This window comes from Oratosquilla oratoria, chromosome 20, assembly GCF_046742065.1.
Source record: "Oratosquilla oratoria isolate Oo_2021 chromosome 20, ASM4674206v1, whole genome shotgun sequence".
Taxonomy (NCBI): Eukaryota; Metazoa; Arthropoda; class Malacostraca; order Stomatopoda; family Squillidae; genus Oratosquilla; species Oratosquilla oratoria.
Window position 1 is genome coordinate 9,678,327 of NC_134796.1, and position 12,500 is coordinate 9,690,826.

Here is a 12,500-nt window from a genome sequence, read left to right on the forward strand (position 1 = left end):
GGTTAATGAATTGACGCCTAGGCTGGAAGACAAGGTCCTCTGCTGGGGCAAGCCTTCCTTCCCTGCCAAGGGCATGATTAACATAATTAGATAAAATTAGATATACAACATCTACGACCGAAAAAGTATTAATCGTGTCACGTTTACACACTTACAAACAACAACCCTATATACACACAGGCGTACACTCCATGATCATTCATGCATGGAATTGATTAAACTAATTATACCCTATGTTGAGTTGTGCTACGTCGTGTTCCTTGTTTCTAAGTAGATCGGGTTCGAGCCTGTTGATGCTGTCCTCTTTTGTCGTCCAGGTCTCTAGGAACAGTCTTCTTATTTAGGGTTATCTTTGTGCCTGATTTTCGCCCCTTCACACTCAATTCTGTGTTGCTGTTCGGTGACGTGTTTGTAAAGTGCTGAAGCTGTACCTTTGGGTCTGACAGTCCGTTTATGTTCTACTCAGGTAGTGAGTTTTTTTTTTTTTTCCTATGTAATCTGCATCATAACCCAAACATCTAAGGCGGTGCACCACGCCCGCCTGTTGTGTGGGTGCTTCAGTGTCCTTGAGCCCGGTTAGGTTATGATGCAAAGTGTTGCGTGGTTTGTGTGCTACCTGTACCTCCTTGTCCCGGAGTACCCTCGCCGTTACTCCTGATGCACCTTTAATGTAGGGGATTGTGACCCTGTGTCCTGTGTGTGGGATTTGTGTTTCGATGTGTGTTGTCCTCCTCCATTTCAGTGCGGTCCGGCTTAGATAACCGTTGGTTCGGAAAACGTCATGTAAGTGTCTTTTCTCCGTCTTTTCAACTCTGTTCCACAGTGTATGTATTAGAGTTCTCTTGTCGCAGTCCGGGTGGTTGCTGTTAAAGTCTAGTAGTCTCTGTGTGTGTGTGTGGGTTATCTGTATACGCTGGTCCTGAGCTTGTCTCCTTTTCGGGGTACCAAGACATCTAAGAATGGTAGTAATCCATCTACTTCCAATTCCATTGAGAACGGGATTGCCGGTTCTGTGTTGTCGATCACTGTGAAGAAGGGGCCAATATCTTTCTCTTTCATTGCGGCGAAAACATCGTCAACATATTTCAGCCACTATTTTAAGGACGGAGGTGTTGACCTCAATAGTCCTGCCTCGAACTGCTGCATGACTACCTCGGTCACCACAACGGAAATAGGTTGATTCGTTGTTGAAGCTGAACGTACCTGCTAATTATGCCAGCGCGGTATCTTGTGGTCAGAGAGAAGCGACATGACGTCACAAAGGCTTGAGTGCCTTTTCGCTGGTGGTAAATGTAGTCCACGAAGCGGAAGTAGTTTGAATCGAGGCACAATGAGATAAGTCACAGCGAGCAATATTAAGAACTTTTTACTTTTGTTCACTGTACATCATCATTCCCCTGAAGAATCTCAGTCTGCGTTTAGGTTAACACTGAATAAGATCATATTGCATCCATTAACTGCCACTAGTTTCTGATCACAATTGGAACACTACAACCCACCAAGGATCAGTGATAAGTTCCATTCGGTACGCAAGAGAATGATGTATTGAAATCTAGACACAAAAAAATAGAAATATCTTGGAAAGTTTCCTGCATTCTTTCAGGTGATCTATCACATTGGATAATAATAGGATATGATATTTATGTTTTCCCTCCTCTCTCTCTCTCTCTCTCTCTCTCTCTCTCTCTCTCTCTCTCTCTCTCTCTCTCTCTCTCTCTCTCTCTCTCTCTCTCTCTCTCTATCTATCTATCTATCTATTCATCTCTCTCTCTCTCTCTCTCTCTCTCTCTCTCTCTCTATCTATCTATCTATTTATCTCTCTCTCTCTCTCTCTCTCTCTCTCTCTCTCTCTCTCTCTCTCTCTCTCTCTCTCTCTCTCTCTCTCTCTCTCTGACAAATGGGGTCTTCAACTTTGCTAACCTGGAAACGTTTGGAACACTATCTTTGGCGACAAATCATAGACGACTTCACGAGAAAAACCCCATGTTCCAAAAGGACTTACGAAGGATTACAAAGGCAGAGCACACCGACAACAAAGCCTTTTAATCCATAACTAAATCGGAAACTAAGAAACGATAATTAAACAAAGAAAATAACAAACAAGTGGACCAAACAATTAGTGGCACTAAAGCATATTGATTAGATACTTATCTAGAGCAGCGTTTCTCAACCAGGGTTCCCCGGAAACCTAAGGTTCCGCAAAAGGTCCCTAAGGGTTCCGCGAGAACAAGTGAGATCAACTAATGCACTTTTGATTTTATATCTAATTTCATATACGTAATATAATTAAACACGCACGACATATTCTTAGTTATTGTAATAATGTAATATAGACATCATCCTATCTAACCTATTATTACGATGAAAATAAAATGAGAAAGACCTGGTAGGCTACATGTTTTTTTTTTGTTTTTGTTTTTTGCGCAGGGGTTCCTTGAGACATATAATTTATCTCAAAGGTTACGCAAGGGTAAAAAGCTTGAGAAATGCTGATGTAATGGGGAAAATTGACTTGTGGAGGTAGCAAGACGTATCCATGAACACGGCTCCACTCCCGTATACAAGTAGGTACTAATAGATAGGGCAGATCTATCGATCCTGTTCATAGCTGTTTGGGATGGGAAGGGTGACTGTATGGGAAACCGTATGGACTAACGTAGGGAAACCGTATGGACTAACGTAGGATGGTAACTTGAACGATGCGCCTTTCTGCGTTATGTGCACCGTTGATGACTGATGATAACTTACAAAGTACAGTGGATGGTGAGCAAGTTTCTGATTATTGTATACTACTGATTCTGTTGCGCATCCGCCTGCTGTATTCGGATACGCAACAAGTGGGTACAATACCCTGTTGCACTGTATCGTATCACTAGGTGGTACGCAAAGATGATACGATACGTGGAAATGCAACCAGTGTGGACCCGGCTTAAGACTGTTGATGTATTACACGTACCAGATTTGGCAGTCTTAGCGCTGACAAGAAGAAAAATGTGGGGAGCATATAGTACAAGGTGCGTAATTACGGTTGAAGGTATTATTTTTGTCCTATTCTACATGCTCAGAAAATCATGGTAAGTTGTCAATAGTGAGGTGTTAGGAATGAAAACTGGGTTTTGATCATAAGGCGAGAAAGAAGATATACGAAGATGCACATTAAAGAAGATATGTAGTGATGAAAATAAGTAGGTAACTATTGAGTCGGAAAGTTCACAAGGCTTCGATGGGCAGGCAATCTGTTCTATCTTGTTTTTAGGTTTTGCACACGAAGTATCATATACACAAAGGATTTTAATTGCAGAAATTAACAAACCATCATTTGGGAGTCTGTTGGTCACCTTCCTCACAGTGTATCATTCCATTGTAACATTCCAAATGCTGTATATTTGAAAATACACGATAGATTAACTTAATCTTGTTTGTAATATCCTTTTACTGTGGTGGACACCACAACCTAACAAGAACGCAGCGAAGTGCGTAATATGATATTTACCTTAAGAACGTAAGAATGGAGAAGACTGCAAGAGACCATAAGGCCTACACTAGGCAGTTCCATGTCCTTTACCACCTATCATCCCTATCCATAAAATTATCTTACGCTCTTTTAAAACAACCAAACGTTTCGACACTCACTACATGGCCTCTAAGTCCGTTCTGTTCGGGAACATCGTATTGTTTAGCTTTTGTTTACACGCCGTACACAAAGACATACACAAAGGATTACAGAGGATTACAAAGGATTACAAAGGCGGAGCATGCCGACAGGAGACCTTTTGGTCACACATACATAACTGAAACCAGGTATAAACACTGGAGAAGGAGAGATAGGACCTCCGAGCACTGCTTCTTTCATGTATGCTATAATTAGGTAAATGCTATTATATGTGCATAGACATATATACGCATTCACGCAAAGCACGTACACATATACACACACGCCGCATGTACACAAATACATGACGCATGGACATACACAGTGTGTATTTACCTAGTTGTATTTACCTAGTTTTATTATACGGGAAGGGAGCTATGCTCGTGGTGACCCGTCTTTGTATCTTTCAGCATCAAGTTTTTTCTTAAAATCTTGAATAGTGTTTGCACACACTGTTTCTTTGTCTAATTTGTTCCAGGTATCTATCACTGTGTGGGAAGCTTTTTTTCAGACCTCTTCTGTAATTATCTTTTTTTAATTTCTTTTCGTGTCCTCTTGTTTTTCCATTGTCCCATTTCAATAAATCATTCTTATCTAAGATTTCCATTCCTTTCATAATTCCATAGATAGTTAGTAGGTCTCCTCTTTCCTTTCTTTGTTCGAGGGTTGGTAATTCTAATTTGGACAGTCTTTGTTCATATGTCATTTTGGAAAGAGTTGGTGCCAGTTTTGTTGTTACTCTTTGTATTCTTTCTATTTTTTTTTTTTTTTTATTATTCTTTTTGGTACTGGGTGTCCATAGTGTTGCTGCGTACTCGAGTTTTGGTCTTATTAGTGTAGTTAAATTTTTTTTCATCATTTCTTCATCCAAGTAGACAAATGCTACTTTTATTTACCTCAATAAAATGTAGGTTTCTCCGACTATTTTATTAATATGTTTGTCCGGTCTCATGTCTTTGCTGATCATCACTCCAAGGTCTTTTTCCGATTTTACTTTTTTTGACCTCTTCTTCACCAATTTTATAATATCTCGATATTCTGTTTTTACTTTTTCCAAATTCCATTATACTACATTTCTTGATATTGAATTTCATTTCCCACTTTTGAGTCCATTTCCAGATCTTGTCCAAGTCTTGTTGTAATGAGTTGCAATCCTCCTCCGTTCTTACTTTCTTTAGTATTTTTGCGTCGTCTGCAAAGAAATTCATATAACACTCTACTCCTTCATCCATGTCATTTATGTATATGGCAAACATGATCGGGGCCAGTGTGTGTGTGTGTGTGTGTGTGTGTGTGTGTGTGTGTGTGTGTGTGTGTGTGTGTGTTTCCTTCAGTGTTGGTTTTAGTCCGACGCTGGGCGCCGCCGCCTCATCCGGGATCCCCCCCTCCGGTGGTGGGCCGTTGACACCGCTGCCCACGGGGCTCTGGCCCAATTGGGCACGACGTGGGACACCGCCCCGGCCGGCAGCACTTGACCCGTACTGAAGACCTTAGGATTTCCTGATCCAGAGTAGGATACCTTCAGCGCCGACGGATGTCGAGAGCTTCCTCGAGCGGAAGCCACGGGCAGAAGAGGGGCACTCCTACCAGCAGCACTTAGACGCAAGTGTTCGGGGTGCTCGCCTGTTCTCGACAGGCACCTTCATCAAGACAGTCTTCCATGGGACCTGGAGGGCCCACAGAAACCAACGAAGCTGCTCGTCGACGGAGGCCGAAGAAGAGACGAGCAGGACTTCGGTCGGCAGCACTTGCGCGCGAGTGCCAGGAGGAGTGCCCACCAGCCTCGGACACTCGGCGGTCGAAGTTCGAGGGGATCTCGGGCTCCCTCGCGACGTCGTTGGCTGGAGGAGAAGGACTCCCAGGGCCGAGGTGCTGGACGAGTGTTCGGGGCACCGACCTCCGAAGTGTCCAGTGAATGGACGAGTCCATGTGCGTGAGTTCGTGAGTGTCTGTGTGTGTGAATGAGCGAGTGAATGCGTGAGCGAATGGGCGTGCGTGTGTGGGTGGATGTACCATCCTCCCCTCAGCTGAATAAAGTCGTTTGGTGCTTCGTCCATTGCAAACTTGATCAAGTGTGCTAGCGAATAGTGAAGGAGTTGACTGAGAGACCCCAGCTTCTTATGTTACTCTGTCGTGGAAAAAAGTGTGTCAGCGAATAGTCGAATAGTGAAAGAGTTGGCTGAGAGAGCCCCAACCTCTTTATTAGTGTTATGTTACATTGTCATGACATTAAAAAAAACAAAAATCCACTATATGTGTACGAGTATATATATGTATGTACACACACACACACACACACACACACACACACACACACACACACACACAAACACACACACACACACACACACACATATATATATATATATATATATATATATATATATATATATATATATATTCATTTTTATATACTTAATTTCTTCTTATTCAACACAGTGGGTCTTTGTTTAATTTACGAATGTGTTACGACATTACTTTGTAGTTATATACACACAAATGAACGTAGACGGGTCCGACGACTTTATATTCACGCGCATATAGATCGACGGCTTGCGGGTGTAGTGGTATCACACTCGCTTGCTAACCCTGTGGTCTGAGTTCGAGTCCTCGCCAAATTATGAAAAACCATCACAACACGCTAGGCCGGCACTCCAGCTTTGGTGGACAAGGAGTTTGTGTGTGTGTGTGTGTGTGTGTGTGTGTGTGTGTGTGTGTGTGTGTGTGTGTGTGTGTGTGTGTGTGTGTGTGTGTGTGTGTGTGTGTGTGTGTGTGTGTGTGTGTGTGTGTGTGTGTGTGTGTGTGTGTGTGTGTGTGTATGTGTGTGTGCACATGTGTGTGTGTGTATGTATGTTTATTAACCTAGTGGTATTATACGGGAAGGGAGCTATGCTCGTGATGACCCGTCTTTGTATTCTTTCAGCATCAAGTTCTTTCTTAAGATCTTCAATAGTGTTTGCACACATTGTTTCTATCTAATCTATTCCAGATATCCAGTACTCTATGTGGGAAGCTATTTTTTTCAGATCTCTTCTATAGTTATCCTTTTTGAGTTTCTTTTCGTGTCCTCTTGTTTTTCTATTGTCCCATTTTAATAAATCATCCCTATCTAGAATTTTTATTTCTTTCATGATTCTATAAATAGTCACCAGATCTCCACTTTCTCTTCTTTGTTCCAGAGTTGGTGGTTCCAATTTGGACTATTATTGTTTGTATATTAATTTGAAGAGAGTTGGTGCCAACTTTGTCGATGCTCTTTATATTCTTTCTAATTTCTTTATGTTCATTTTAGTACTGGGTGTCCATAGTGTTGCTTCGTAGCCTAGTTTTGGTATTATTAGTGTAACTAATATTTTTTTAAATAATTTTCTCATCCAAGTAGTCAAATGCTACTTTCATTGACCTTAATAGGTTGTAGGTTGCTCCGACTATTTTATTGATATGTTTGTCCGGTGTCATGTCTTTGCTGATTATTACTCCAAGGTCTCTTTCCGAGTTTATTTTTTTTACCTCTTCACCAATTTCATAATTTCTTGATATTCTATTCTGACCTTTTCCAAACTCCATTATACTACCATTCTTGATATTGAAGTTCACTTCCCACTTTTGAGTCTATCTCCAGATTTTGTCTAGGTCTAACTGTAATGATTCACAATCCTCCTCTGTTCTTACTTTCTTTAGTATTTCTGCGTCATCTGCGAAGAAATTCATATAACACTCCACTCTTTCATCCATGTCATTTATATATATGGCAAACATGATTGGAGCCAATACCGAACCTTGCGGGACACCACTTATCACTTCTTCTCAATTCGAGTATTTGTCTCTAATCACTACCCTAATTTTTCTCCCAGTCAGGAAGTCTTCTATCCATTCCAATGATTTTCCTTTGATGCCATCTATTGATTCTATTTTTCTTATTAGTTTTTGTATGGTACTTTATCAAATGCTTTTTGTAGGTCTAGAAAGGCACAGTCTGCCCATCCATCCCTTGCTTGTATTATTTCTATTAGTCTCGAATAGAAGCAGATCAGGATTGTTGTACATGAGTGAGTATTTAATTATCTTGTATATCTTGTCCGTCAACTCATTTATGCATTTTTTCAATATCCAATTTGTAATTCCATCCGGACCGTGTGATTTTCTAACATCTAAGTTTTTTTTATTTGGTCTTAGGTTTCCTTCTGTGTTACATTTATTTCCTTCATTAGGGGAATCTCTCTCTCTCTATTCCCTCACAGTTCTGTAAAATTTCAATTGTGAATACCGATTTAAAAAACATGTTCATAATTTCAGCCATTTCTACTTCTTCTGTATATTCATAATTTCCCTGGCGCAGCTTTTCCATTTCTTGTTTATTTTTTAGTTTACCATTTACATACCTGTAAAATAGTTTTGGTTGTTCCTTACATTTTTCTATTATATCTCTTTCATATTTTCTCTTTTCATCTCTGCGTATTTTTACATAATCATTTCTTAGTTTGATATATGTTTGCCATTTACTCGTTTTCTTTTTTTTTCCATCATTTCCAATTTTTGTTTCTTTTATCCTTAGCCTCACTACATTTTTTGTTGTACCAGGTTTTTATGTATACTCTTTCTTGCTTCTATTCACTCCCTCATTATAAATTTCTTTTAGTACATTCCATTTCTCTTCCATCTTTTTTTTCTTCATTTAGGAATTTATTCCAGTTTGCGTTTCGAAAGAATTTTTTGAGTTTCTCAAAATTCGCTTTGTTGTACATTAGTCTTCCTTTTCTATGTTTCTCATTTCTTCTTAAGTCCATTTGCTCTTTTAGTTCGAATTCTATTAGTACATGGTCACTCTTCCCTATTGGAGTTTTGTAATCAATTCTGTCCACAATTTCAGGTTCTGATGTAAGTATTAAATCTAGTCTCGATGGTTCCTCATTGTTTCTGTATCTGGTATTTTCTTTTGTCCAGTGAGTCATTGTGTATTCAATGGTCACGTCAAGTAGTATGTTCCCCAGAGGTCTTCACCCTTCACTGTCGTTTCTTCCTAACATATTTCTTTTGAATTAAAATCACCCATAATTACTATATTTCCTCTTTCTTTCAGTATATTAGTTAATTCATATTTTGTATCTTCCAATAGTTTAGAATGATCGCTTTCTATCCAGGACTGTGTTTTGAGGGGTACATACACTTCTACAAATTTTCTACATTTCATGTAATTGCTTTTAATTTTTATCATAACAAGAGACCTCGTTTTTGCCACTCCACACTGTAGAGGTACGCCTTTACGGCTCCGAAGGCCTTTCCGCGCGTCAGATCGTCCATTAGGCTGTCTAGCTTCAACTTGAACACCCTGCTTATCAAATCCGGCCTGTCGCCCCCTGCCGACTCCGGCCATCTGGGATTCATCGTGAAGGTTATGAAGTAGTCGGGCGTAACGTACGCTAAGGCGTCCTGTTGACGCTGTTTCATGTATCTCGGCCCGCCGACGAACGACGGCGAGAGCACTACACGTTGCCCGACATCGCTCTTGCTGCTACAGTTCAACATATCGGCCCTTTCCTTGCGCATACCGTGCTCGTTCTCGATATAGTTCAACCGGGAAGTTTCAATCTTCACGTAGTTGTCGACGACAAACTGCTGGAAGAGGCGCCGGCACTTCGTGAGATAGTTAAAGACTCCTTCTCTCTCCATATAGAGGGCCGAATAGTACATTAACGCAGTCAGCCTTTTCGAGGAGCCCTCCTTTTCCATTTCGACACTGTACCCCTTATCCCCGTTCGGGAACAACATGGGATACTGGAAGAGATCGTAGAAGTAGTTCACATGGCTTATGTTTCTCAAAGCGTATTTCGCTCCGGGTAAAGGCGACGCTATACTGACACTCAGTTTACTGTCTCGCCCCATATTCACTATCGCTCCTACTTGACATGTCGCCGTCGGCAAATGGTAGACTCCTTTGTGTTCGCTCGTAGAGACGTTCTTCGACGTCTTGAGATCGATGACGACATCCGGTAAGGATTCGTACCTGTCGACGTGAGCTCGGACCAGCTCCGCTGACGTCTTCGCCTCCCTGAGGATCTCTTTCAGAGCTGCGTTTTTGTTAACGAAGTATGTGTATAGCGTCTCTATAATGTCTTCGTTCCTCCTGTATTGCTTGTTCTCGCGTTCCCTGCGCTCAGACACGTAAGAACTTACTCGGTCAGACCGGAGCTTCAGTTGCTGTTTTTTGTCGTGGTAGAAGTAGAGATCCAGGAAACCCGCCGAAGACTGCCAGAACGGCTTCTTCGGAGTTTCGTCTTTCTGCCCCAGACGTTTTATCACGTCTTCAGCGACCATGAGGTTGGGCTTCACGGGCCCTAAGCGATGATAGATTTTCCCCTGTATCTTGAAACTCATAGCGGCCTCTCTCTTGTTCTCCAGAACACCCGAAGTCGCAAAAGACGTAAAGGAGAACACCAAATTGAACCCAACAATATTTCCGAGAAAGTGTTTAGATTCAGGGGAGGAGCCATCGTACAGGCCCTTTATGTCCTCGCCCAAGGGCGACAGTTCGTACACCGATTTGGGTGTTTTTCCTCCGTTACAGCAGATGGTCTTTCGTTCTCCCCTGTAAAGGAGCGCTCTACAGATCTTACACTTGTATTCACCCAACTCGCCCACCGAGTGTACAGGAACGCTCGCTTCGCTGGTTTCGGAGATGTATCCGGGAAACGTGCTTAAAACTCGCTCTTTCATTTCCACGAAGACTGGCTTCTCGGTGATTTCTTTGCGGTTCTCGCGTGCATTTGTTATTTTCTCTAGTGCTCCGGCACGTACTTCTGCATCCTCGGACAGCCCGGGCAAGAGGAAGCTACCTTCAGGGTCTTTCTCACGCAATCTCATCAGCTTGGCCTCCTTATTGATTTCTGCGGTCCTCTGCTTCTTTCGTTGTTTTTCCGCTTTCTTCTCCTCTCGTTTCCTTTTTCTTGCTCTTTGTTCTTCCTCTTTTTCTGCCTTTTTCAGCTGTCTCTGTCTTTTCCGCTCTTCTACCTCTGCCCTCTTTTCTGCCTGCTTCTGCTCTCTCTGTCTTTTCCGTTCTTCTTTCTCTGCCTTCTTCCGCTCTAGCTCACTTTTCTCGACCACTTCCTTTTCTCTCGCCATCAGCCTCAACCCCTCTGTTAGCGGGCCGACACCAAAATCAGAAGAGGGAACGGAAGACGCAACCTCCAAAGGCTCCGCCATCTTTTTCTCCTCCTCTTCGTCTCCCGGAGGCTCCGCAGCTCTCTTTTCTTCTTCTTCGGGCACAGTCACGGGAACGCCCCCGGACCTTCGCCGGGCTGCCTTTATGGCGTATTTTCTTGCTCTATTAAACCGGCTTTTAGCGGCTAAAGACCTCTCTATGTAGTATTTCTGGTATTGTGTGTGATCACTCCCGCCTCCGTTGGTCCTGAAGTTTTTGTAGCCGGCAAAGTAATGTTTCATGAAGCCTTTTGCTCTTTCTTCGGAGATCACCTCGCCGGATGGCTCCAACGAATCGAGCAGGCCTTCGTCGTCGTAAACTAAATCTTTCCGCTCCTTCAGTAGCTCGTTTAAAGTCAACAGCTTTCTATGGAAGATCCCTATCGATTCTTTCACTTGAAAACACTTTAAGTCCTCGTAGAGGTGAGAAAACTCCTTCTTGTGTTCCTCTTTTAAAGCTTTCATCCGTTTGCTGTCGTTCTGCAGCTCCTCCTTCGGGATCTTCTTCTGCTTCGTTATCCATCCCCAGAAATGGCGTCCTCTCCGCTTTCTTAAGGTGTCTCCGGCCATCTCGCAGTAACACCTGAACCCCTACTAAGAAGGACACTGGGTTCGTTGGAACATTTAAGGGTGATTAGAGAAAAACATATACGAAAAACACCTATAGCGGGGGTGTCCCGCTTTTCGTAGTGTGCGCGACCGAAACGGGAAACGAATCAAAAACGGGTCAAGGTTTAAAAATTATATTATTGATTGATTCTATATTGTTTTTTCCTTCTGTTATCTTGGTCATATTTAAGTCTTTCCTAGTCAAAAATTATACTTCCCCAGCCTGTGTTTCCTTTCTATTCTTCGTCCAATAGTTGTATAGACTTTGTCCCACAATATTTGGTGGTAGAGGGCTTTTTAATTTCGTTTCTACAGTGCCCATTATGTCTGGCTTTTCTAATGCCAGATAGTCATTTAATTCATTCAGTCCTGAAATCATTCCGTCCACGTTGGTACAGACTATCTTTATTTTTTTTTTTCTTTCTCGTCCCTTTCTGTCTACTTTGTATCCTTTTTCTTGATATACCATTTACTCAGCCTCAGTTCCACCACTCAAAAAAATAATAATAATAATAATTCTCAGCTCTCTTTTCATTTTTTCATTTGCTTCATTTCTAAGTTCCTTTTCTTTATCTTTTTCTTCATCACTCATTTCTTTTTTTTATCCATACATTTTTGTAATGTTCACTATTTGCTAGTTTTGTTGTTCTAGATAGTACTTCCTCTGCTATCATTTGAGACCTAAGTTTTACTTTTAGTGGCCTATATTGTTTTTCTTTTGAGTATTTTCCTATTCTATATGTTTTCCCAATTTCTTTATCTATATTTTGTCCTTCCTCTTGAATCTCTTTCAGAATTTCTTTAGCGATCTCTTTCTCCTCTTTTTCTCTCTGATATCTAGGAACATCATGTTTCTCTTTAATACCATAGATTACAATGCATCTTTTTTCATCCACCGTGTCCCTGACCAAATTTCCTTTCTCCTTAATTACTTTAACTGCCGTTTCCTTAGCATTTTCCTTGACTTGTTGCTCCGTTATTTCTTTAAAAGATAATCTTTTACTTTCCTGTTCTATTTTCCACTGTTTCTTTATTTCTTGGA